Consider the following 26142-nt stretch of genomic DNA (forward strand, 5'->3'; position numbering starts at 1 on the left):
TGAGGCAACTCTGCTCTTTCTTTGTCCCTGTTCCTGTTCCCTTCCATTTTGCTCAGCTCGTCAAAGCTCCTTTCTATTTGCTAGCTAGAATGGAATGCTGCCCAATTCATGAATCACTGAATAAAGCCAATCAAATTTTCAAATTTACTTAGCTGAATTTTGTAATGATGTTACATGGAAACTCAATGCAATGTTTTTGTTTTTGTAGTTTAAAGTTACAGATAGAATGAAAAAATAAGTTAAAACTTTAGTACAGAGAGATTAAGGTGCCTTCCCTTTGAGGATTTTCGTTTCTGTTGACATAATTGGGGCCTAATACAATGTCTGCTATACAGTACTTTCTCAATAAAACAACATTTGATGAACATACTATTAAACTGCCTAACAAAGAGGAAAACAGACGTCTAAGACAATAAAAGTGTCCCTATTCAAAACAGGTGACATAAATTTCTAAGAAAATGTGCCTCTCTGTCAAGTCTGGGCAGCAATACTGACAAGTTTACAAGGAGGGTATTAGTGAGTTAGACATAATCACTGGAGGAGTTGTTGGTGGCTAATTAACCAAACTAATCTATGTCAATCACCACTGGGTGGGCCCCAAGGGGCTCTCGCTTCTGGTGCCAAGCGCCCGGTTAGGCCAGGCGCAATCCGCTCCGGGGACAGTGCCAGGTGGGGAGTCTGACTGGGGCAGTACACCTGTCAAACAGCAACGCAGGTATCCTAAGGCAAGCTCAGGGAGGACAGAAACCTCCCATGGAACAGAAGGGCAGAAGCTCACTTGATCTTGATTTTCAGTACGAATACAGACTGTGAAAGCGGGGCCTCACTATCCTTTTAAAAAAAAAAGAAAATTTTAATTTAAAAAAACCACCACTAGGGGGCAGAGAAGAGGGGGTGGTGGTAGTACTTAATGGCTACACATGATTTGGGGGGAATTATATCTTTTTCAGTACAAAACAAAATACCAGCAACTACATTTACACATTAATTTATATACCAGTTTTAAAAACTTCTTTAAAACTAATTAAAATGTAGGAAACCACATAAGTAGCCCTTACAACTGCTTCTGACTGTAATCCTGTGCCGGTGAAAACATACACCAAAAAATGTTGAAAGTAGAGACTTCGGGAATTTAAGAAATGCAAAAGTGAAATGGTACCAAGAGTTTAACCACGGACGGAGAAGCAGGAGAAGGGCAGCTGCCTTAGGATGGAGGTTGGCGGCAGCAACTGGAGATAGTGCTAAATATTTAGGTTTTGTTAACCTGAAAAAAACAGACAACATGACATAATAGATCAAAGGGAAGAGAGGCAGATGAAGAAAGGACATGTGAATGCAAATCCTCCTTCTCTAAGCTACAAAGTGACTAGAATGAAATATTACCTGAGAGGGAAGAAATGGAGAAAGAGAAGAACCTTTAATTCTATTTCTTAAGCTATTTCTTACTCCTCCTCATATTGTTACCCCCCCAAAAAAAAAATCACTTGGAAAGTAGCAGAACTGTGAGCCCAGTGTGACTCAAAGTTGTGAAACCTCCTTACTATACAGAAGTAGAAACCAATAAGTCTAACAGAAAACACCAAGGTACAGAGACGGCTTAAAACCAAACCAAAAAAAAAAAAAAACAGCAAGCAAACAAACAAGATCACATTATGACTCTTTACAGTTAAGACTTTTAAGTTACTTCCCAGGTCCAGAAACTCAACCTAAACTCCTTTCCATACTCACTCTACTGTTTGGTAAACCTCTCTCTTAGTATCCAGAATCTCCCTGGTTCTGCTGGCTTGTTGTTTTAAGCATTTACTGTAATCACCATGGAATCACAACAAGAAATTATAAAGTTTAGAAAAATCTTATAAAGTTCACGGGTGCCTCACATATCCTGACTTCACTGGTCAGAACAAATAGTATCCAGAAGTATTCAGTCGCATATCTTCTTGTCTCAAGTAAAGTGCATTTCTCAGTCCCTAAATAGTTGCTGTTTCAAACTCTGAAAGATGATGCTGTGAAAGTGCTGCACTCAATATGCCAGCATATTTGGAAAACTCAGCAGTGGCCACAGGACTGGAAAAGGTCAGTTTTCATTCCAATCCCAAAGAAAGGCAATGCCAAAGAATGCTCAAATTACTGCACAATTGCACTCATCTCACAAGCTAGTGAAGTAATGCTCAAAATTCTCCAAGCCAGTCTTCAGCAATATGTGAATCGTGAACTTCAAGCTGGTTTTAGAAAAGGCAGAGGGACGAGAGATCAAATTGCCAACATCCGCTGGATCATGGAAAAAGCAAGAGAGTTCCAGAAAAACATGTATTTCTGCTTTATTGACTATGTCAAAGCCTTTGACTGTGTGGATCACAATACACTGTGGAAAATTCTGAAAGAGATGGGAATACCAGACCCCCTGACCTGCCCTTTGAGAAACCTATAGTCAGGTCAGGAAGCAATAGTTAGAACTGGACATGGGACAACAGACTGGTTCCAAATAGAAAAGGAGTACATCAAGGCTGTATATTGTCACCCTGCTTATTTAACTTCTATGCAGGATACATCATGAGAAATGCTGGGCTGGAAGAAGCACAAGCTGGAATCAAGATTGCCGGGAGAAATATCAATAACCTCAGATATGCAGATGACATCACCTTTATGGCAGAAAGTGAAGAGGAACTAAAAAGCTTCTTGATGAAAGTGAAAGAGGAGAGTGAAAAAGGTGGCTTAAAGTTCAACATTCAGAAAACAAAGATCATGGCATCCAGTCCCATCACTTCATGGCAAATAGATAGGGAAACAGTGCAAACAGTGTCAGACTTTATTTTGGGGGGCTCCAAAATCACTGCAGATGGTGACTGCAGCCATGAAATTAAAAGATGCTTACTCCTTGGAAGAAAAGTTATGACCAACCTAGATAGCATATTCAAAAGCAGAGACATTACTTTGCCGACTAAGGTCAATCTAGTCAAGGCTATGGTTTTTCCAGTAGTCATGTATGGATGTGAGAGTTGGACTGTGAAGAAAGCTGAGCACCGAAGAATTGATGCTTTTGAACTATGGTGTTGGAGAAGACTCTTGAGAGTCCCTTGGACTGCAAGGAGATCCAACCAGTCCATCCTAAAGGAGATCAGTCCTGGGTGTTCTTTGGAAGGACTAATGCTAAAGCTGAAACTCCAATACTTTGGCCACTTCATGTGAAGAGTTGACTCATTGGAAAAGACTCTGATACTGGGAGGGATTGGGGGCAGGAGGAGAAGGGGACGACAGAGGATGAGATGGCTGGATGGCATCACCAACTCAATGGACCTAAGTTTGAGTGAACTCCAGGAGTTGGTGATGGACAGGGAGGCCTGGCGTGCTGCCATTCATGGGGTCACAAAGAGTCGGACACGACTGAGCAACTGAACTGAACTGAAATAGTTGCTATATTTCAAAGTCTTTTTTTATAACACACCCATGATTATAGAAGGGGACAACAGAGGAAAGAGATGGCTGGATGGCATCACTGACTCAGTGGACATGAGTCTGAGCAATCTCTGGGAGTTGGTGATGGACAGGGAAGCTTGGCCATACTGCAGTCCATGGGGTCGCAAAGAGTTGGACACAACTGAGCAACTGAACGGAAAAGACCCTGTGTCAGGTATTCTGCATGCATTACTGATAATTCTTATCACATCATCTATAAAAGGGAGATATTATCAATGCTGTTTTGCTGGAAAACAATGACTTCAGAGAAGCCAGATAAGATGCCCAAAGTCACTGTAAATGCTGTAAACGGAGGAGCTGAGAATTTGAACAAGGCCTTTCTATCTCCCAAGTCTGATCCATTAGCCATACTGCCTGTAAGGCATTTTTTCAGAACCTGTTCCTGGACAAAATTTCATTTCAGGGAAATCCTGGAAACTTATTTTTTAAATGCATCAGTTGATACTAGTCAAGTTTTCCACGGAAACTAATTATCAATAACTCAAGATAATAGCTGTAAATATATAGCCAGGACTGCTGCACTGCACAACTCCACAGAGCACTTTGTGTGTGCATGTGTGTGTGTGTGTGTGTGTGAATGGTGTCCTCTGGATTGTGTGATGTAGGAGAAATAACCCAAATGCTCATCAAAGGCCTTGTCAAAGCTATTTACTGTATGACATGGGGAAAAAAATGCAATCATTTTTTTAAAAACAAATACACATTCTCAGAATGTTAAAGAAATGCATTTTAAATCACAGATATACTCAGCATCATGAGTCATTAGGAAAATACAAATTAAAAGCACAATGACATAAATCTATGAAAAGAACTTAAAAAGAAACTGACAATACCAAGTGCTAGCAAGGATGAAGATCAACTGGAGCTCAAACATGTTGAACACGGGAATACAAAATGGTGAAGCCAACTTTAGAAAATATTTTGGCAGCTTCTTAGAAAAGTAAACATACACTTACCATACAATTCGGCAATCCCACTCCTAGGTATTCACCAAAAGGAAATGAAAATTCGTGTTCTTACAAAGTTATTCTCAAATGTTTTCAGCAGCTTTACTTATAACTGCCAAGAACTAGAAGCAACTCAAACTTCTAAACAGATGAATAGACAAACTCTTTATTTCCTCTTTGCTTTCTGCCATTAGGGTGGCATCATCTGCATATCTGAAGTTGTTGATATTTCTCCTAGCAATCTTGATTTCAGCGTGTGACTCATCCAACCAGTTATTTTGCATGATGTACACTAGATAAAAGTTAAATAAGCATGATGACAATATACAGCATTGATGGACTCCTTTCCCAATTTCGAACCAGTCCATTGTTCCAAGTTTGGCTCTAACTGTTGCTTCTTGACCCACATACAGGTTTCTCAGGAGACAGGTAAGTTTGTCTAGTATCCTATCTCTAAGAATTTTACACAGTTTGTTGTGATCCACACAGTCAAAAGCTTTAGAGTAGTCAATGAAGCATAAGTAGATGTTTTCCTGAAATTCCCTTGCTCTCTCCATGATCCAATAAATGTTAACAATTTGATTTCTGGTTCCTCTGCCTTTTCTAAACCCAGCTTGTACCTCTGGAAGTTCTCAGTTCAGGTATTGCTGAAGCCTGGAAGTTCTCAGTTCAGGTATTGCTGAAGTCTAGCTTGAAGGATTTCGAATATTACCTTGCTAGCATGTGAAATGAACACAACTGTATGGTATTAATAGTTTGAACTCTCTTTGGCATTGCCCTGGGAATTGAAATGAAAACTGACCTTTTTCAGTCCTATGGCCATTGCTGGAATCAAGATTGCCGGGAGAAATATCAATAACCTCAGATATGCAAATGACACCACCCTTATGGCAGAAAGTGAAGAACTAAAGAGCCTCTTGATTAAAATGAAAATGAAAGAGGAAAGTGAAAAAGTTGGCTTAAAGCTCAACATTCAGAAAACCAAGATCATGGCATCCAGTCCCATCACTTCATGGCAAATAGATGGGGAAACAGTGGAAACAGTGGCTATCTTTAATTTTCTGGGCTCCAAAATCACTGTAGATGTTGACTGCAACCATGAAATTAAGATGCTTACTCCTTGAAAGGAAAGTTATGACCAATCTAGATAGCATATTCGAAAGCAGAGACATTACTTTGCCATCAAAGGCCCATCTTATCAAGGATATGATTTTTCCTGTAGTCATGTGTGGATGTGAGAGTTGGACTATAAAGAAAGCTGAGTGCCGAAGAACTGATGCTTTTGAACTGTGGTATAGGAGAAGACTCTTGAGAGTCCCTTGGACTGAAAGGAGATTCAACCAGACCATCCTAAAGGAGATCAGTCCTGAGTGTTCATTGGAAGGACTGATGTTGAAGCTGAAACTCCAACACTTTGGCCACCTGATGTGAAGAACTGACTCACTGGGAAAGACCCTGACACTGGGAAAGATTGAGGAAAGCAGGAGAAGGGGACGACAGAGGATGAGATGGTTGGATGGCATCACTGACTCAATGGAGATGAGCTTGAGTAAACTCCAAGTGTTGGTGATGTACAGGGAGGTCTGGCATGCTGTGGTCCATGGGGTCACGAAGAGTCGGACACGACTGAGCGACTGAACTGAATTGAACTGGCCATTGCTGAGTTTTCCAAATTTGCTGACTTATTGACTGCAGCACTTTAACAGTATCATTTGGGGGGGGGTTTTAAACCTGACCTGCCTCTTGAGAAATCTGTATGCAGGTCAGGAAGCAACAGTTAGAACTGGACATGGAACAACAGACTGGTTCCAAATAGGAAAAGGAGTACATCAAGGCTGTATATTGTCACCCTGCTTATTTAACTTCTATGCAGAGTACATCATGAGAAATGCTCGACTGGAAGAAACACAAGTTGGAATCAAGATTGCCGGGAGAAATATCAATAACCTCAGATATGCAGATGACACCACCCTTATGGCAGAAAGTGAAGAGGACCTAAAAGCCTCTTGATGAAAGTGAAAGAGGAGAGTGAAAAAGTTGGCTTAAAGCTCAACATTCAGAAAACGAAGATCATGGCATCCGGTCCCATCACTTCCTGGGAAATAGATGGGGAAACAGTGGAAACAGTGGCACACTTTATTTGGGGGGGACTACAAAATCACTGCAGATGGTGATTGCAGCCATGAAATTGAAAGACGTTTACTCCTTGGAAGAAAAGTTATGACCAACCTAGATAGCATATTCAAAAGCAGAGACATTACCGTGCCGACTAAGGTCCGTCTAGTCAAGGCTATGGTTTTTCCTGTGGTCATGTATGGATGTGAGAGCTGACTGTGAAGAAGGCTGAGAGCCGAAGAATTGATGCATTTAAACTGTGGTGTTGGAGAAGACTCTTGAGAGTCCCTTGGACTGCAAGGAGATCCAACCAGTCCATTCTGAAGGCGATCAGCCCTGGGATTTCTTTGGAAGGAATGATGCTAAGCTGAAACTCCAATACTTTGGCCACCTCATGGGAAGAGTTGACTCATTGGAAAAGACTCTGATGCTGGGAGGGATTGGGGGCAGGAGGAGAAGGGGACGACAGAGGATGAGATGGCTGGATGGCATCACCAACTCGATGGACATGAGTCTGAGTGAACTCCGGGAGTTGGTGATGGACAGGGAGGCCTGGCATGCTGCGATTCATGGGGTTGCAAAGAGTCGGACATGACTGAGTGACTGAACTGAACTGAACTAAACTGAACTAGCTCAGCTGGATTTCTGTCATCTCCACTAGCTTTGTTGGTAGTAATACTTCATTTGACCTCACAATCCAGGATGTCTAGCTCTAGGTGAATGACCACACCATCATGGTTATCCAAATCATTAAGACCTCTTTTGTACAGTTCTTCTGTGTATTCTTGCTACCTCTTCTTAATCTCTTCTACTTCAGTTAGATCCTTAAAATTTCTGTCCTTTATCATGCTCAACCTTGCATGAAATGTTCCCTTGATATCTCCAGTTTTTTTTTTAAGAAATCTCTAGTCTTTCCCATTCTATTGTTTTCCTCTGTCCCTTTGCATTGTTCATTTAAGAAGGGCTTCTTATCTCTTCCTGTTATTCTCTAGAACTCTCCATTCAGTCCTGTGTATCTTTCCCTTTGCCCCTTGCCTTTCATGTCTCTTCTCTCGTCAGTTATTTGTAAAAGCCTCCTCAGATAACCACTTTCTCTTCTTGCATTTCTTTTTCTTTGGGATGGTTTTGGCCACTGCCTCCTGTATGGTGTTACAAATCTCTATCCACAGTTCTTCAGGCACACTACCTGATCTGTCTATAAGATTTAATCCTTTGAATCCATTCATCACCTCCACTGTATAATCATAAGGGATTTGATTTAGGTCTTACCCAAATGGCCTGGTGGTTTTCCCTGATTTCTCCAATTTAAGCCTGAATTTTGCAATATGAAGCTCATGATCTGAGCCACAGTCAGCTTCAGGTCTTGCTTTGCTGACTGTATAGAGCTTCTCCATCTTCAGCTGCGAAGAACATCACTGCTGCTGTTTAGTCACTAGTGAAGTCGCTCAGTCATGTCTGACTCTTTGCGACCCCATGGACTGTAGCATACCAGTCTCTCTGTCCATGGGATTTTCCAGGAAAGGGTACTGGAGTGGGTTGCCATTTCCTTCTCCAGAGGATCTTCCTGACCCAGGGATCAAACTCGGGTCTCCTATATTGCAGGCAGACGCTTTACCATCTGAGCCAGCAGGGAAGCCTGTGTCCAACTCTTTTGCAACCCCATGGATGGGAGCCCTCTAGGTTCCTCTGTCCGTGGAATTCCCCAGGCAAGAATACTGGAGTGGGTTGCCACTTCCTTCTCCAAGGTATCTTCCCAACCCAGGGACTGAACCCAAGCCTCCTGCACTGGCAGGTGGGTTCTGTACCACTGAGCCACGAGGGAAGTAATCTGATTTCAGTATTGACATCTGGTGATGTCCATGTGTAGAGCTGTCTCTTGTACTGTTGGAAAAGGGTGTTTTCTATGACCAGAATGTTCTTTTAAAAAAACTGTTGGCCTTTGCCCTGCTTCGTTCGCCAAACTTGCCTGTTATTCCAGGTATCTCTTGACTTCCTACTTTTGCATTCTAATCCCCTATGATGAAAAGGGAATCTTTTCTTTTGGTATTAGTTTTAGAAGGTGTTGTATGTAGGTCTTCACAGAACTCATCAACTTCAGCTTTTTCAGCATCAGGGGTTAGGGCATAGACTTGGATTACTGTGATGCTGCCTTAGAAATGAATCAAGATCACTGTGTTGTTTTTGAGGTTTCACTCAAGTACGGCATTTCGGACTCTTTTGTTGACTATGAGGACTACTCCATTTCTTCTAAAGGATTTTCCCCACAGTAGTAGGTATAATGGTCATCTGAATTAAATTTGCCCATTCTCGTCCATTTTAGTTCACTGATTCCTAAGATGTCAATGTTCAACCTTGCGATCTCCTGCTTGACCACATCTGGTTTACCTTTATTCATGGACCTAACATTCCATGTTCCTATGAATATTGTTCTTTACAACATCGGCCTTTTCTCTCACTAACAGATACAACCACCACTGAGTGTCATTTCCACTTTGGCACAGCCACTTCCTTCTTTCTGAAGTTATTAGCAATTGCCCTCTGCTCTTCCTCAGCATACTGGACACCATGCTTCCTCATCTTCAGCAAGGGTCTCATCTTCAGGTATCATATCATTTTGCCTTTTCATGCTGTTCATGGGGTTCTCTAGGCAAGAATCCTAGAACAAGTTGCCATTTCCTCCTCCAGTGGACCCCACTGTGTCAGAACTCTTCACTATGACCAGTCCATCTTGGGTGGCCCTGCATGGCATGGCCCATAGCATCACTGAGGTATGCAATCCCCTTAGTCACGACAAGGTTGTGATCCATGAAGGGGAACCCAAGGCTTAGCACACAGTAAACTCTCAGCTAATAACAGTTCCTTTCCCTTAACCTGCTTCTCTCTCCTGTATATGCATTCTCCTTTCCCTGTATCTCCTACTCCCTTCTTTTCCTCCTCCTGTCTAATGATTATAGATGGTTTTTGCCTACTTCTCATTCCTTCTCTCATTTCTCTGGTTTATAGTATTCCCATGCTTTGGGAAACTGACCCTCTGTCATCTTATGTGGTTCTGGTGACAATGACAATTCTCCAAGGATAGGTCCAATTATAGGTCTTCCTTCAGAAATTTAAGTTCTCAGTAGTCAGAGTCCATACATTCCTGTCGAAAAAAGCCTTCTAACATAAGCAGATAATAAGACCAACACAAAGAGAGAAGTCAAGAAATGGAGAAGATCCGTAAGACATTTAAATTTTTGGATCTGGCTGTTCTTGGAGTGCTCTATCTCCATTCTCAGTTCAGTCCAGTCACTCAGTCGTGTCCGACTCTTTGCAACCCCATGAACTGCAGCACGCCAGGCCTCCCTGTCCATCACCAACTCCCAGAGTTTACTCAAATTCATGTCCATTGAGTCGGTGATGCCATCCAACCATCTCATCCTCTGTCGTCCCCTTCTCCTCCTGCCTTCAATCTTTCCTAGCATCAGGGTCTTTTCCAATGAGTCAGTTCTTTGAATCAGGTGGCCAAAGTATTGGAGTTTCAGCTTCAGCCTCAGTCCTTCCCATAAATATTCAGAACTGATTTCTTTTAGGATGGTCTGGTTGGATCTCCTTGCATTCCATGGGACTCTCGAGAGTCTTCTCCAACACCACAGTTCCAAAGTATCAGTTCTTCAGCACTCAGCTTTGTTTATTGTTCAACTCTCACATTCATACATGACTACTGGAGAAACCATAGCTTTGATGACATGGACCTTTGTTGGCAAAGTATTGTCTCTGTTTTTTTAATATGCTGCCTAGGTTGTTCTACTTGCAAAGTCAGAAAGTCATATTTTGGTTTAACCATTGTAGAACTGTTGTTATTTTCAGTGTTCCCCATTTGAAAAGCACAAAACATCTTGCTTCTCAAAGGAAACAGAAATAGTAAATCATTTCTTTACTTGCTGTGATCCTCAGTTAATTTACTTTTGTTATTAGTGACTATTAATATAAAGATATTACCAAGTCCTACTATAGGGCAATCAAACAAGCGTGGAAAGAGGCAAAAATAAAAGATAAAGCCATATGGAGTTATATGTGACCCTTGAAAATGTGTGGGGGTTAATCCAAGTGTAATTTACAGTCAGCCCTCGGTAACTGCAGTTCCTCCACATTCACAAATTCCATCAACCAGAGACCTTATAGTACTGTAGCATTTACTGCTGAAAATATAAAGTATACGTGGACCTGGACAGGTCCAACCTGAGTTGTTTAAGATCAACGGTAGACTGAAAACAGCTGCCCATTGAAGACTTACATTCCAAGTGTCAGGGACCTTCAAGACAGCTTCTAGTCACCAGTGCCAACGGTACTCCCTTTTCAGCCCTTCACATTTTCACCACTCTGCTCACTCAAAGCTAGGTAATATAAGATATACACTATTTTGTGTCACTCTGGCTTTACATTATTCATTCTCTGGATCGTCAATATCTGAAGAAAGGCAACAGCACGTGCCAATAGGAAAAACACCCACATGCAGTAAGGATTGAAGCAAAAGTCTTATGAGCTGACAACATACAATAAACTTTGAATAAGTCTTTATTCAGTTTGCCTGCCTAGAATTTCCCTACTTATTCTTTAGTGCTAAGCTTAAATGTCACTTTCTTTCCCTACCGATCACATCGTAGAACTGCCTCTTCCCCCTCTCCCTCTATTGCAGCAATTACAAAATTATAATTATTTATGTTAGTAGTAATGAGAACTTAAATTTCTGTAGTTAAAAAACAGGAAATAGAGCAGGTGAAGTACAGAAACACTGTAGTAACAGAATTTACAGCTTGACAGTGGAAAGGATCTGATGGGGAGGGAATTCAAAGATAACTCAGAGTTCAAGTTTGGACGAGAGAGATGAGCCAATAATAGAGAAAGGGAAGTTAGAAAGAATAATACAGTTTGGATGAGAGAAAATTCAGTACTGAGTATGTTGAGCTTGATGGAATAACGGACAGGTGGCGCTCTCAAGCTGGAAACTGAAAGTCAAGCAGCTTCCATATGGGTAGGAGTTGTCTGAAAGAGGTATTCACTGAAGCTAAAAAACACTGTAACATTACAAGGAAAAAAGTCTAGATTAAGAAAAATGTATAAGGCTAATACTTAATGAAGAAGTTGACCTTGTGAAAGAAAAGAAGAGTTTCTAAAATATATAGGAGAACCAGGACTACTGAGTTACAAGGGAAATCAGGAGAAGGGATTCACACTGTCTGATCTGAAAAATTAAAAAGCTAAAACTAATACTAGAAATGCCTCTGTTTGGCAGTTCATAAGGTCATTAACAAAGACAAGAAGAATAGTTTTACTGAAAAAGAAGGTAGAAAAATTAAAACAAGAGACATACTGCTTTTACTTTGGGTTGTGGGTAACACCAAAAGAAGTGGGGGTGGGGGGCAAGAGCAGAGGATGGAGGAAGTGGCAGAAAGAATAAGGAAAAGTGGTTTGGGGTTTTGTTGTTGCTTTTTTTAGGCCAGTAAAGATGCTGTTAGGAGAAACTGAAATTAAAATGATAAAGGAGTGAACTTAACGAACCTATATATTCTAAAGGTACTTGAACAAGCAGAGCTTCATCTTGTTACAGAATGTTTGACACTGAATTTTGTTTTTAATCTCTTGTGTGCTCAGTAGCTCAGTCATGCTCAATTCTTTGTGACCCATGGACAGTAGCCCACAAGGCTCCTCTGTCCATGGAATTTTCCAGGCAAGAATACTGCTGTGGGTTGCCATTTCCTTCTCCTGGGGAAGAGAAGGGATCTTCTCTTTCCAATCCAGGGATCAAACCCGCATCTCCTGCATTGCAGACAGATTCTTCACCACTGAGCCACCAGGGAAAACCCATTCTAAAGAGTAGCTGGGATACAAATGGTCATGAAGTAGTCGTGAAAGCCTAACGGACACGTCCCTGACACCAAATGGTACAGAGGAGGGGAAATTACACAATTTACTGATAAAGAAACCAAAGCTGAGGAAGCCTCTGTTTGATGGTCTTAACTGTCTTACACTTTTCAAAAAAAAAAAGCAAGTGAAATAACCTGCAAAGTCTGAAAGCAGTATACCATTACAGGCTAGGAAAGAGGTAGAAAAGGTCTGAAATAGCCCCTGTAGGAAGTCAGTCAGAAAAGAATTGTTAAACAAATGTTAAGTATTTTGCAGCACCCATTAAGAATTTATTAAAACTTAGAAATTAATCATTTTTATTGCTTTAATGTAGTTCCTAGTCTAGCTTGGTGTTTTGCTTAAATATGAAAGTAGTATCTGATTATTCAACAAATCCCTAATAGCTATTTTCTTAAGGACAAGTATTTGAGAGAACTATGCTTCCCTGGTGGCTCAGATGGTAAAGAATCTACCTGCAATGTGGGAGATCCCAGTTTGATCCCTCGGTCAGGAAGATCCCCTGGAGAAGGGAATGGCAACCCACTCCAGTTTTCTTGCCTGGAGAATCCCATGGACAGAAAAGCCTGTAGAACTACAGTCTACAGCGTCGCAAAAAGTCAGACATGACTGAGCAACTAACACTTTCACTTTCTTCATATAAAGAAAAAGAATTCTAAATGTAGAAATGGCTATACTTTCTGACAGCTGTCACTTATTATTATGATTGAAAATTAAAATTCCCGGGGAAAATATGAATGATGATTATCTTTAACATTTTGAAGCTTCATAAGTTACAGAAAGAAGTTTCCCCTTCCTTTACACTGAAATTTTTTCAATTACATAATTTATATTTAGGTATTTTATATGTGGGCTTCTCTGGTGGCTTAGATAATAAACAATCTGCCTACAATGCAGGAGACCTGGGTTTGATCCCTGGGTGGGAAAGACTCCCTGGAGAAGGAAATGGCAACCCACTCCAGTATTCTTGCCTGGAGAATCCCATGGACAGAGGAGCCTGGTAGGCTACCGTCCATGAGGTCACAATTTCAGTGGGACATTTAAAAATACATGGTATAGCATATATTCAAAAGAATATTATTGTCATAAAAATGGTCACCTTAGAAAGCTTTAAATTTATTCCTAGAATGCTGCCATTGCACAATAAGCTTTGGGATTCTACTTTTGGAACTCCTTTAAAGTCTTAACACAATCTTTATAATACTATCAAAAGTGAAAAATCTTCATTTAATACAGGTTTGATTTGGGGATATTTTTGGTTATCATAGGATGATTTATTTAAAATAAAAATACCATTTCAAGCAAAAAAGTGTGACTATAAAGCATAAACAAATTTTTTTATGCTGCTCTAATGACACCATCAGTAAAATCTATTTACAGCTACATTCCCCTCCTCTACAAGGCCTGATTTGCAGGTCACCACTAGCATATTCTACTGTGTTGGATAAAAATAAAGGTTCAATCATTTTATAGCCATACTTCCTATTACTGCAAATGATATAAGAACCTCTGATAGTTTCTAAGAGTCAAAATTATTGAATATTTAAAAGTAGTCACAGCACTCTCATTTTTAAATTTAGTTGTTTTTCAATACCCTGTCTTTTACTATCAGTTCAGTTGCTCAGTCGTGTCTGACTCTTTGCAACCCCATGAACTGCAGCACGCCAGGCCTCCCTGTCCATCACCATCTCCCAGAGTTCACTCAGACTCATGTCCATCAAGTCAGTGATGCCATCCAGCCATCTCATCCTCTTCATCCAGTCGTCCCCTTCTCCTCCTGCCCCCAATCCCTCCCAGCATCAGTCTTTTCCAATGAGTCAACTCTTCCCATGAGGTGGCCAAAGTACTGGAGTTTCAGCTTTAGCATCATTCCTTCCAAAGAACACCCAGGGCTGATCTCCTTTAGAATGGACTGGTTGGATCTCCGTGCAGTCCAAGGGACTCTCAAGAGTCTTCTCCAACACCACAGTTCAAAAGCATCAATTCTTTACTATACTATACTGAAAATTACACCCTTGGCATATACCTGATACCAGCCTACTCAGTCTGTGGTCTATACCTGCTACACATATGTATACACATGCACACCCCTCATTTTTAATTCCCTATATACATATATTTTCCCTAATTTGTCACCTGAATGTTATCTGTCAGCTTTGCCTCCAGATGAGCCCTAGGACAGTAGCCATATATGTCCTTTGGCTCTTCTTCCTGGAGCCCAACTTGGCTCAAACTTAATTAAAAATGCTCTACTCTACTTTCTACTTCCAGAACAAAAAACAACTAAAAAGCATAATTTTTTCATATGTTCCTAAGAAGCTTCCATCACTTTTAAAGCCCTACCTCTGACAATTATTCAACTTTGCTTTTATTCTCTTCAAAAGTCTTAATTATTAAGTCAGCAATTAAGACTATCCCTATTCTCAAAGTTGTACACATGAACTAAAAAATGCCCAAGAAAAGGTTTAATCAGTCATCCTGATGCTTCAAGGCAGTCTCAGATTTGTCCATTGCTGAGTCACCTCTTAAGACCATAAGCCTTGTTTTTGATTCAGAAAAAACGTATGTAGACATAAAGTGTTAAAGGAAAGAGTTAAGGTACGTTCCAGGGAAAGGTCAGTGAATGTCTACCAAGGTGTGAAAACCAAAACAGAAGAAAATTAAAATATTTCACTTGATGGAGAAAGAAGCAGAGGCCCAGAGAGGGCAAATGGCTTACCCAAGTTTATACATCTGGGTGGCAGAGATAATACTCCTATCCAGGTCTCCAGATTCCAAGCTGAAAGCTTTTCTACTTTATCCATTCTTAATCCATACTAAGTGAAAAGAGCCAAGAAACAAAAGACCATTTACTGTATGACTCCATTAATGTCTAATTTCTATAAATCACAAAACTACAGAGACAAAATACAGACAAGTGGTTGCCTGGAGCTGAGGGGAGGAATAGGGGTTGGGCAAATGGGCAAGAGGACGCTTTCTGGAAGGCAAAAATGTTCTAAAATTGGATTGTGATAGCTGTTGTATGACTATATTATTATTGTTTAGTCACAAAGTCGCAACCCCATGGACTGTACCACCAGGCTCCTCTGTCCATGGGATTCTCTGGACAAGAATACTAGAGTGGGTTGCCATTTCCTTCTCCAGGGGGTCTTTCCGACCCAGGGACTGAACCACATCTCCTGCATGGGCAAGCAGATTCTATACCACTGAGACACCAACTATATAAAGTTACTAAAATTTGAATGGTGAATTTTATGATATATAAATCAAACTTCTATCAGTTTAGTTCAGTCTCTGTCATGTCCAACTCTTTACAACCCCATGAACCATAGCACGCCAGGTCTCCGCGTCCAATAAACTTCAATAAAGCAATCCAAAAAAATTGCTAAGAAAGAACTCAGATTTTAACTCTACAACTGTGGAGCTCTCAGAAAATTTTATGTCAAAAAGGAGTACTAAAACATGAAGAAACCAGCCTTTTTCCAAACTTCAGATCCTTTTCCCTTCAGAATTTTCAAAAGTTAAATACCTGACTTTCTAACCTTATATTTGACATGGAAAGAGAAGGTGACAGGCACTGTGCAAATATACACAGAAAAAAAATGCACATTTCCTTCCAAAATACTTTACTTGTTGATCATTATTTCCTTTTAGGTAGGATTCTGCATGGCTGTAAGTGAACTTCTGCAGACAGTTATAGAACAGATATCTGTTATCTAACAAACTGCTCCAAAACAGAGTTCTTCGCTGATTTCATTTTCCCCATTATAATTTGTGCCATTATAAACACTAATAAGAGGAACCATTCCTAACTGCATATTAGCAAGTTTCTTTAGTTTATTATTTGTACATCCTTATTAGGTATACAACTCTTTAGCCTACTCAGCACAAGAAGCATAGTCCTCATTTACTTACAAATTAAAAATAACATTATATCATTCATTCTATGAATGCGTTACACCGTAAGTATCAAGCTGGTAATCTACTGCTTGGTTCTTAAAAACAAACAGTTCTAACTGGTGAAGGCCCAGATGTCCGTAACCATGTCAGAGGAAGCAGTCAGAATTGCTCAGTACATCTGTCTTTCTCATGCCACTGAGGCTTATTTAACCAATGCTAAAGAAAGACTTTTTGACTCAAGAGCTTCAATTACCACCTCCTAAACCCTAGAATTTCAGTAACTTTCTAAAAGATAAATAAAAATTTGAAACTTGCAAAAAGAAAACAAAATATTTACCCTGGCTTAAGTTCTAATTTTAAAGAATAGATTTTTCTCAAAATTACAACCTTTTGCCATTTGGTAACTGACTGAATTAAGTAGTTACTCACAAAACTCAACACATACAAAAAAAATTACAATCTCTACTGAATATATCTCTTTCAGGTACAACTCCATATGCTAGAGAAATTGAATCAGTCAGATCTCTAATGACTAGGGCCCTAATCATCAAATATATACTTTCTCCTTGTGAATATTCCACAATAACTGGCTTAAGTCTGCTAAAACTACTCCCATGAAAGGAGAACATTACTGTCCATTTTTGTTTCAGAGCTGTTCTCTTCAATGGACATAGGTTCCTACTGTTTGGGTTTGTTAGTTGTTGTTTTTTTTAAACATTAAATTATTCCAATGAGGCAGATGAAGGAGGTAAACAGACATTCTAAAAAGCAATTCCGTGTAGTCAGAAACTCCACAGACGAAGACAGAAATAACAGAGAAGGCATAAGACTGCATTTCAAGAAATGGAAGAAGGGACTGCCATGTATTTAACAGTAAGCAGAACAATAATATGACTGACACAGGACTCCTAACAATGAACCAACACCTCCCATATCCCTTTTTATACAAAATCATTAATAAATGCTTAATAATGAATTGGGATTCCCTGGTAGCTCAGTTGGTGAAGAATCCGCCTGCAATGCAGGAGACCCCGGTTCAACTCCTGGGTCAAGACGATCCACTGGAAAAGGGATAGATTGCCCACTCCAGTATCACTCCAGTATTCTTGGGCTTCCCTGGAGGCTCAGCTGGTGAAGAATCCGCCTGCAATGGGGGAGACCTGGGTTCCATCCCTGGGTTGGAAAGATCCCCTGGAGAAGGGAACAGCTACCCACTCCAGTATTCTGGCCTGGAGAATTCCACAGACTATATATAGCCAATGGGGTTGCAAAGAGTCAGACACAACTGAGTGACTTTCAATAATTAAACCCCACGTCAATCTGTATTTCATCCAGTCTCTTGCCTACTGTTGCAAGAGAATGAAGCCATTTTAATAAAAATTATTGTTAACATAAAAGCTAATGTTTTACCAGGAAATATTCTATGAACTCTAAGAAAGAAAAAAAAAAAAAAAATCCTGCAAAGGTAACTCCCAGATTTGTCACCACTGTTGGAAAAGAAGACAGATTTATCATCTCTAGGGAGTGGATGGAGTGGAAGAAACTGGAAAAGAAATCTCCCTCACCTCTAAAGAAAGCAGGTTCATCAACCAGTACATCCCCTCTCTGTCTCCCACCCTTCACTGGTCCCAAGCTTACCTAAGGCTGAGACAATGAATGAAATATAAAAGCTACAAACTATATTTTTCCACCTTTACTATTTATCAAGATATTACAATAAATTAATTTTTAAAACTATAGAAGTGATTTTAAAAGCTAGCTTATGGAATATTAACTCATTTAATAACATTGGGATGCTTTTACAGCTTGATGGTTTGTAAATACCATTTTTACTACAGACAAATTTATTCTAAAGCTCTAGGTGTTAAGTCATATTAAATGGCATTTATCTCATCTAAGGAATATAAACAGCCAGCCATAAATTAGTAAAAATTTAAAACTCATTCATGGTTCATTAACAGTCTTAAAAAAAATAAGATTTACACAGACACAAAACAGGCTCATTTTAGTTACAAATTTGGGGTAAATCAAATAGAACAATCTTCCATTTCCCTTCACTTTTGTTCATTTACAAACAGAAAGCTACAGCACTTACAACTCACATGATGTAACACTTCTCATAACTGAGATGCTAAAATAAACATGAGCTTAATGTCCCATTTACATCAAAGATTAGCATCAATAGTTTATTATTTATTTTCTAATATGAGCCTTATTTACACCTACCAGTCACTGAGACTGTGACAAGTAGAAACATTAAGCCTGATCTTCTTAATGTAAATATGTTAAATCATGTTTATTCAGTTTATCCCTGAATTAGTTTAATTTCCAAAAAAAACCCAAGTTCTTAGATACAACAAATACAGGAGAGCATTTCAGGAGTGATCTTCAAAGCTTTATTCCAGCGCTTAAGTGAAGAAGTTATACTATAGAACCAATACAAAAGAAAAGAGAATGATAGCAAAGGCAAGTTTGAATTACATCTGTTCTAGCCTTATGTGTCAATTTGTCAATTTTTTTAAACTTAAAATTCAACACATTTCCTCTTCACATGTTCTTTTCTGACAAAAAATTATCACAAAAAGATATTTTTAAAAGTAGTAAATGAGTGTAATATTGGGTTTTTAGCAAATAAAGCCTGTATCTTTAAAAATGTAAATGAAATTAACTCTATAGCTCTACTTTCTGTAAAGAGCATGAATAACTCTTGTATTGAAATACATGCTATAATCCCACAGGCCCTATTTGTCCTTCTTCCATTAAAAGAAAAATCTAGAGTACTGCATAAAGTCCATATGGGCTTTATCTTTAAAATATTATACGGACTGATATAAAGTTATTTAACCAAGGAAGAAAAAACTATGCTAAGTGAATGATATGTTTCATTTTATTGGTCTGATTCCTAATTATCACAAAGAGAAAATCACAGGATGATGGAGGATGGTTGGAGAAGGGGAGATGTAATCAGGAAACTAGAATGTAGAGAGAAAGGAAGGTTGAGACTTGAGATTAATCTGTTAGAAATATATATACATATATATATACCCATATAACCTTCTTTGCTCTGAATTTTAAAAGGTCTTTTTTAAAAGAATCAGTTTTAATTATTCCTTACTTTTAGACATGTTTCTTTCATTATAACAAGCTACAATTCAATAGTACAATTCAATATCAATTCAAACTGCAAAACCATATATTATATGGTACAGAAATATAAGCCAGAGAATTATCAACAGGAGAACCAAGGGAAACTTGGTATTGATCCTCTAAATCCTATATCTACAATACTACTGTTGACTACAGAAGACTGGAGATTGACATCTCATTTGAAAAGTACCAGTAGGACTAGTATTGATGCCTGAATAGAAAAATTATGCTGGTTTCAGAGTTGTTTAGAATCTGAATTTTGTTTTATTTTTAAGTAAAGAAACTTAATTACATGTTTATTTTTACATTTGCTTTTATGACTATGAAATGAAAATGCTTTTACTTTTATAAGTGTGCTATAATATGAAATGGGTATGTTCACCATTTAATTAAACCAAGAGACTTACTCATACTGTGCAGTGAATCAAAAAGAACCATTAAAGAAATGAAAAAAAATAAGAAAATATTCGAGAATATCTTATTAAACTGATTAATTTATAGCACTAACTTTTTAAATACAGTAAACGCCTCACTATTCTGTATCTCACAGATATTTTCATTCCTTTCAAAGAATCTACTTTTTTATTTTACCACCACCGAAATTCTATTTACACAATGAATAGCAATGGAGAACAACCCAACTACTACCCTCAGAAAACTAAAATATTCTGATTTTAATGTACACACAATCAATCCTAACCTTGAATTTGAAGAATATGTGAACCCGTAAGAAGTAAAATCAAAACTGACTGCAGTTCAGAAACCTAAATAAAGTGTCACAGATAAAAAAAATTACTGCTTCATATTCAAAAGCACAAGTTCAATTTCATAGATCAGCTGGACTCACTGCATTATATTGCAGGAGAGAGATGTTAAGAAGTGACCTTGGGATCCTGCTCTCCAGATGTTTAAAGGACCCATTTTTTTATTGCAATTACCTTTACTTTTGATAAATACCTAGCTAGTATTTATTGATAAATAAATACCTAGCTATTGATAAATACCTAGCTAAATACTACACACTTGATATCTTTGCTCTTGTAAGACTCTACTTGAAGCTCTTCTGAAATTTTAGGACTATAGATATTATAAAGAAAAAACTTAAGGAGATACAACATGCACAAAGGGTTAACAAATACTGCTTCCTTTCTGATGCAATGCATAAGAAGGTTAAGAAACTATCATCATATACCCTAAGTTTGGAGACATACTTTCAGAGGTTTAAAATGAGAAATTTAACAAACCTTATGCATTTATTTTCAGATCACGAAAAAAACTTCTAACTAATTTGTAATATACAATATATATACTCCACAAGTAACTATGGACAGATAAGATATATATCCATTATCAACTCCCTTCCTCTTTTAACTAAAAATTAAATTTCTTTCTGGTCATAAAAATCTGGTTTGGGGTGTTTTAAAAAGTTCAAACATATATTAAGCCATGCTTTGCTTTGGCACTAGCTCCCCCTCCAGACCAACCTACTGATATAACGGGCACTTAAAAAAATAAACAAGGAACACAAGTTTTTCCAAGCCACTAGTGATTTAAAAATTCACCACTTTTAAAGACACTCCAATGCCTTAAAATAACTAGTTAAAACCTGTAACCAAATACTGCAGAATGTAATCTAAGTTACTGTTTTTCAATTCTATCTCTCAAAACTGACTTGAAGGAAAACAACTTTAAGTGTCTATTTCAATTTAAGAACATCCTAAAATACAATCTATAGAATGCTATGTTTTATGGAAATTATTTTGAATCACTGTCTTAATAAACCACAAGATATTCTTCATGTTAACTCACTACTTGATCAAAGACACATTTTTGCATCTGTTTCTGCTATCTATGCAACTTTCATTCCAGCTGTTCAGCAATTTAAGTAAAATCCTCAGTTTATAAAGCAGGAAGAGGAAAATTCACGCCTCCAAACCACCCTTCTATGCTCCTTAAATCCTATTCATTTCTAACACCCTGCATTTTTACATACTAAGCTATAAAATCATAATTTCAAATCTTTAAATTCCCACCTTATCCTTACTACTGTAATAGGTATACATCAAACTAAGATTTACTATGTGCATTTTATGGTATATTTCACAAGGCTAGCAATGTACAAGGCTTTATTATACATCATAGGATTTCAGGTTAATTTTAAGTTACTTTCAAGAGAGAATACAACTTACTTCACCACTTCAGCATAACTCTATAGTGCTGCAAATCTCTCTCCTAAAAAGTTTTCTGTATGATGCATTCTTTAAAAGAAATATGCATAAAAACAAAAGTTAATCAAGAAAATAAATATGCACTTATCCCCAAGAATAACAAGGGAGCAAAAAACTGCAATTAAACCTTGCTTGCAGTTTCTAAAGAGAACCAAGCCAAAGTTCAATCAGTTACATGTGATGAGTTTAACTGTAAACTGAGAGAAAACTTTTGTCGAAATTTAGTCTGCGTTACTTGAGGTTTGGGTGTTTTCTACAGGAGATTCTGGCTTGCCTAGGTCCACACTCTTGAGCTGGATTAAGTCAACTGTAAACTAACTCAAACATGGGAATAAGAAATAACACCCTGCTCTATCCAAGGCCTCACTCAAACGCTAAAGCTCACCAGGGATAAATTCTAACCATGACACTGCCATTTAACTTAAGAAATACACTGCGTCTCTGACGTTATGTGTAGCTGAAGATTGCAATCCCCACTGTGAGAAAAAAAAAAAAAAACAGGTGCTGCACACAGCAGCCCACTCACTCTTGCAGGACAAACCTCCTTTAACTGGAGGTTAAATAAATAAATATTTAGGAACTCATTTAACCTTCCCAAATAAGTTTGGAGCTCTAAAGCAGCCAGCTCATCATTTCCACGTCAAACGACGGTGCAGCGGCACTCAAGCCGTGAAACTGCCCTGGCACTGGCCCCTCGCCGGGAGCGGATCTTTGCACGGGTCCATTCCCCGATTTCCTGCCGGAGAACCCCTCAGGAAAGCCCTTAAAGCACAAGCATGCTCCTCCCCACAGTCTGTGACACTAGGGAGCGAGTTGCTGGAGAAAGGGCAGGTAAGAGCAGAGGAGACGAGGGACACCTCCCACCCCTGCCCCCATCTCCTGTCCTCGGTTTCAGCCCCTGCCCTAACCAAGGATGCGCGACGCCGAGGGCAGCAGCCGAGCCGCTCGACGCCCCGGCCGAGGCGGCAGGCGTCCCTAAGTCCCCTGCCCGCGGCCCCCACCCCCCCGCACCCCCGCGGCCGCGCAAAGGCACCCATCAGAGGGTCCCTGGGGCTCCCTCCCCACTTTCCCCGGAGCCGCTGCATAAGCAGCAGCAGTGGCAGCAAAAGGCCCGGGGGTCTCCTCGGGGGAAAGAGAGCTGCGACGGCCGGCAGGCACCTCCCCGGAGCCTCCTGAGATCCCGCGCTTGCCCACCTCCAGACCCCGGGGCGCGCGGGGCCCGGCGCCCAAACGCCCCCTTACCCGAGGCGGGAGCAGAGGCGGTCTCCGCCGTTCCCCAGCAGCCGCCGCCGCTACAGCCCGCAGCCGCAGCTGCCCCGCGTTGGGGAAGTGGGAGGGGTGGCTGGGTGGAGGATGCTACTCCCTACTGAAGGGAGAGGAAGAAACGGAAACAGGAACCGCCGCCGTCGCTGCTTAACGGAGCCTTCGGCGCCACTGACTGAGGGAAAGCGCGAGGCGGCGCGAGCCAGGCAGTCGCTGACAGCGCGAGACCGAGCGCGAGCCGGGTCCCGGGCGCGCGACCCCGAGCAGCGCCGGCCCCATTCCGCGAGCAGAGGAAGGGGACGGGTCGGCCGGGGGGCGGCGAGGGGCGGGGGCCTGGAGCGAGGAGAACCGGGCTACTCGGGTCTACCGGAGATAACACGCGCACGCGCCTGAGCGGCTCTGACCGCGAGCGCAGGCGGGGAAGCCTCAGCTAGCGCAAGCGTGCCCGCGCGAATGGGAGCGCGCGCCCCCTCAGCGTCCCAAGCTTCTGGGAGAAGGCGCGCATGCGCTGGCCACTGCCTCCTACGGCGACCCCCGCCTGTGCAAGGGTTTCTCCCCGCCCCCTTCTCGCCGCGCCCGTGGACCGCGTAGCCGCAGCGTCCGACTGCCGGGCTGAGCCGCGGGCCACAGCGGGACGGGGAGACTTCTAGCAGGGGCAGCAGGGTGTGCGCACGGGCGCCGACTCCGACACGAGTGTAGGCCGCCCTCTACCGCTTGAAGGCCAGAGGCTGAAGGAGGCGCGAGCGGAGCCGGGCTTCCCCACTCCCGGGAGCGCCACCTCCGGGGAATGCCGTATTCTCAACCGCCGGGAAACGGATCGGCCCGTGCCAGATCAGCCCGCGGCCCTTAAGTACCACTGGTACTGGAGATATGAAGCAGGCTCCTTGCTACTTTTTAGGAGTGATCGCTGCTGCTCAGCCCCCGTAGCGCAGGTCTGGCCGCTCCGCTGCAGCTTGCAAAGCACGATCATAGAATGGCATCGCACTCCCATGCGAATAGCGAAGCCCGGTTTAATCTTTTGAGAGCTGGTCATTCGCCTGGACAGAAAGACCCCTCCCCCATGAGAGCCTGGGTTCGGTGCCTGGCCTCTCCCCCCGACCCGCGGCTGCAACAACCCCTCCAAGGCGGAAGTTTATTCAGTACGGGAAAGAGAACATGGGGCGGAGGAGGCAGCTTTTCCCTAGGATGCTTCCTACCCGGCTCGGACTCGGGAAAATTCCTGGCGCCCGCGATGCAGAGCACTGGGCCGAAGAGCTAGCCCAGTCCAGCCCTGACGGCGAGCTGAGCCGGAGGAGCTGAGCGCGCCGCCCAGGCACACAAAGTAGTCGCGAGCCGAGGCGGGGGGGGGGGGGTGCTACGGAGGCCAATCAGAGACACGAACCGCGTGAGTGGAGTGCGGGTCAGCCAATCGGAGGGCGGGAGGATGAGCTTCCCGTACCGAACTCTTCCCTGTAGCCTCCGGACCCAGATCCCAAGCCTGGGTGCAATACCTTGAGAAAGCGAAATGGTGCCCGTAAAGACAAGAATGACTTCTCTAGACTTGGATATTTTTAAGTACATGCCTTGGGAACCTATCACAGAGCGAAGATCGGCGGCCTTTTAGATGCCAAGTATGAAAGGATCACAGAAAAGAGATTTAAGAGGCTGCCAAGACTGCAATCTGCCTAATAATAAATTTACAATATTTGTTGACACCTTTTTAGAGTCCAGAAACTGTGTTACAGAAATACAAATAAGATTCTGCTAATTTCAAAAAGTAAAAAAGTTCCCTGCCCTCAAGAAGTTTAGTTTCCTCTGAAAGAGGTTTGCTGGACATTGCGATTGGTTTTTATCATCAGCCCTTTAAAGAAAAAGCTCTCAGTGAAGTGGTAGTTTCCAGTCATTTTTATGATTGTCTCCCTGTAAGAAGAGAAATTTGAGAAAAAAGTAGAGTGACTGATCTAAGGTTACACAAAAATATATACTGGCAGAGCCAGAACTATATTCTAGCTCAGCGTTTATATTCCATCATTCAACCATCATTTATCCTATGCGTGGTTGCTATCGCTCACTGCAGAGGTTTCTGCGCTAAGTTAATAAACTGAACAAAAGTCTGCTATAATGGCCTCATACCTCAGTTGGAATTGAACAGAAATTTTAGATTTATGCCATAGTAAGATAGATTAAAGGCCAAAGTTTTAACAGTCAAACTCTAGGTACTTTTTAGAAGTCAGAGGCAAGGTCGATATCTGCTTTCTTAATTTAAACAGTACTTTTTAACAATACTTTAGCAAGCATGTTTAACTTTAAGATCTCCAGTTTCAAAGCTTTCCTTTACATTTGCCTCAAAACTCCTGGGTTTTTTAATATTGCCTTCATTTTTCCTTTCCAAAAGCCTAGGAAGTGAAATACTTATATTCTCTACCTCTTTCTGCTCAAAAAAAAAAATCTATCCAAAGAATGTTTGTCTGGAATTTCTTGCACATTTATAGGCTGGTTCTTGTCTTCTTGTTGTTTAGTGGCTAAATCATGTCCAACTCTGTAACCCCATGGATTATAGCCCACCAGGCCCACTAGGCTCCTCCTTTCACGGCATTTCCCAGGGAAGAATACTGGAGTGGGTTGCCATTTCCTTCTCCAGGGGATCTTCCCCACCCAGGGACTGAACCCACCTCTTTGGAAGCCCAAACCAGATAATTTGCTGTCTGTAAAATAAATATACTCAGAAACTAGTCCTTTAACAATTTGGATTGCATTCTGTTGAGTCAATGTACATCTCAGTCACTGACAGAACACAGCCCTTTCCAGGACATGTCCAGCATTTAGTGGCCACCATATCAGTTAAACAACTGATTTTTGAGAACCAATCTTTACACATTAAGGTCTGGGCCAGTAATGAATTTCAAGAAAATTCCCAACAGTTCCAGCTTTTAAAAAACACATTTCATTTACGTTACAAAAGAGGTTACTGCTGAAACTCTGCCTTCTTGCTGGGTTAAATTTTTGACAGAAAAAAATCCCCAAAAGATTCTAAACATCTCTGGCTACCAAAGACATCTCTGTCAAAGGCTGATTTCTCCAGAAGCTCCAGTCTCCCTCTATGCTTCTGGACCCTCCATCTCTTCTTACTCCATCTGCCTGTCATCTTGCCTGGTGTCTGATATTTGCTCGAGCAGGTAGAATTGCTC

General features: G+C 40.9%; 1 protein-coding gene across 2 annotated transcripts in view; it reads right to left on the reverse strand.

The window, feature by feature from the left end:
• Nucleotides 1–24266, reverse strand: part of FUT8 (fucosyltransferase 8) — a 318971-nt gene extending 294705 nt beyond the window's left edge. For both annotated transcript variants that reach the window (XM_068964112.1, XM_068964113.1), the window contains exon 1: nucleotides 24172–24266. The gene's annotated coding sequence lies outside the window, so the exon portion shown is untranslated. The remainder of the gene's footprint in view (nucleotides 1–24171) is intronic.
• Between the last annotated feature and the right edge of the window lie 1876 nt (nucleotides 24267–26142).

This window comes from Capricornis sumatraensis, chromosome 2 (assembly GCF_032405125.1).
Source record: "Capricornis sumatraensis isolate serow.1 chromosome 2, serow.2, whole genome shotgun sequence".
Lineage (NCBI taxonomy): Eukaryota > Metazoa > Chordata > Mammalia > Artiodactyla > Bovidae > Capricornis > Capricornis sumatraensis.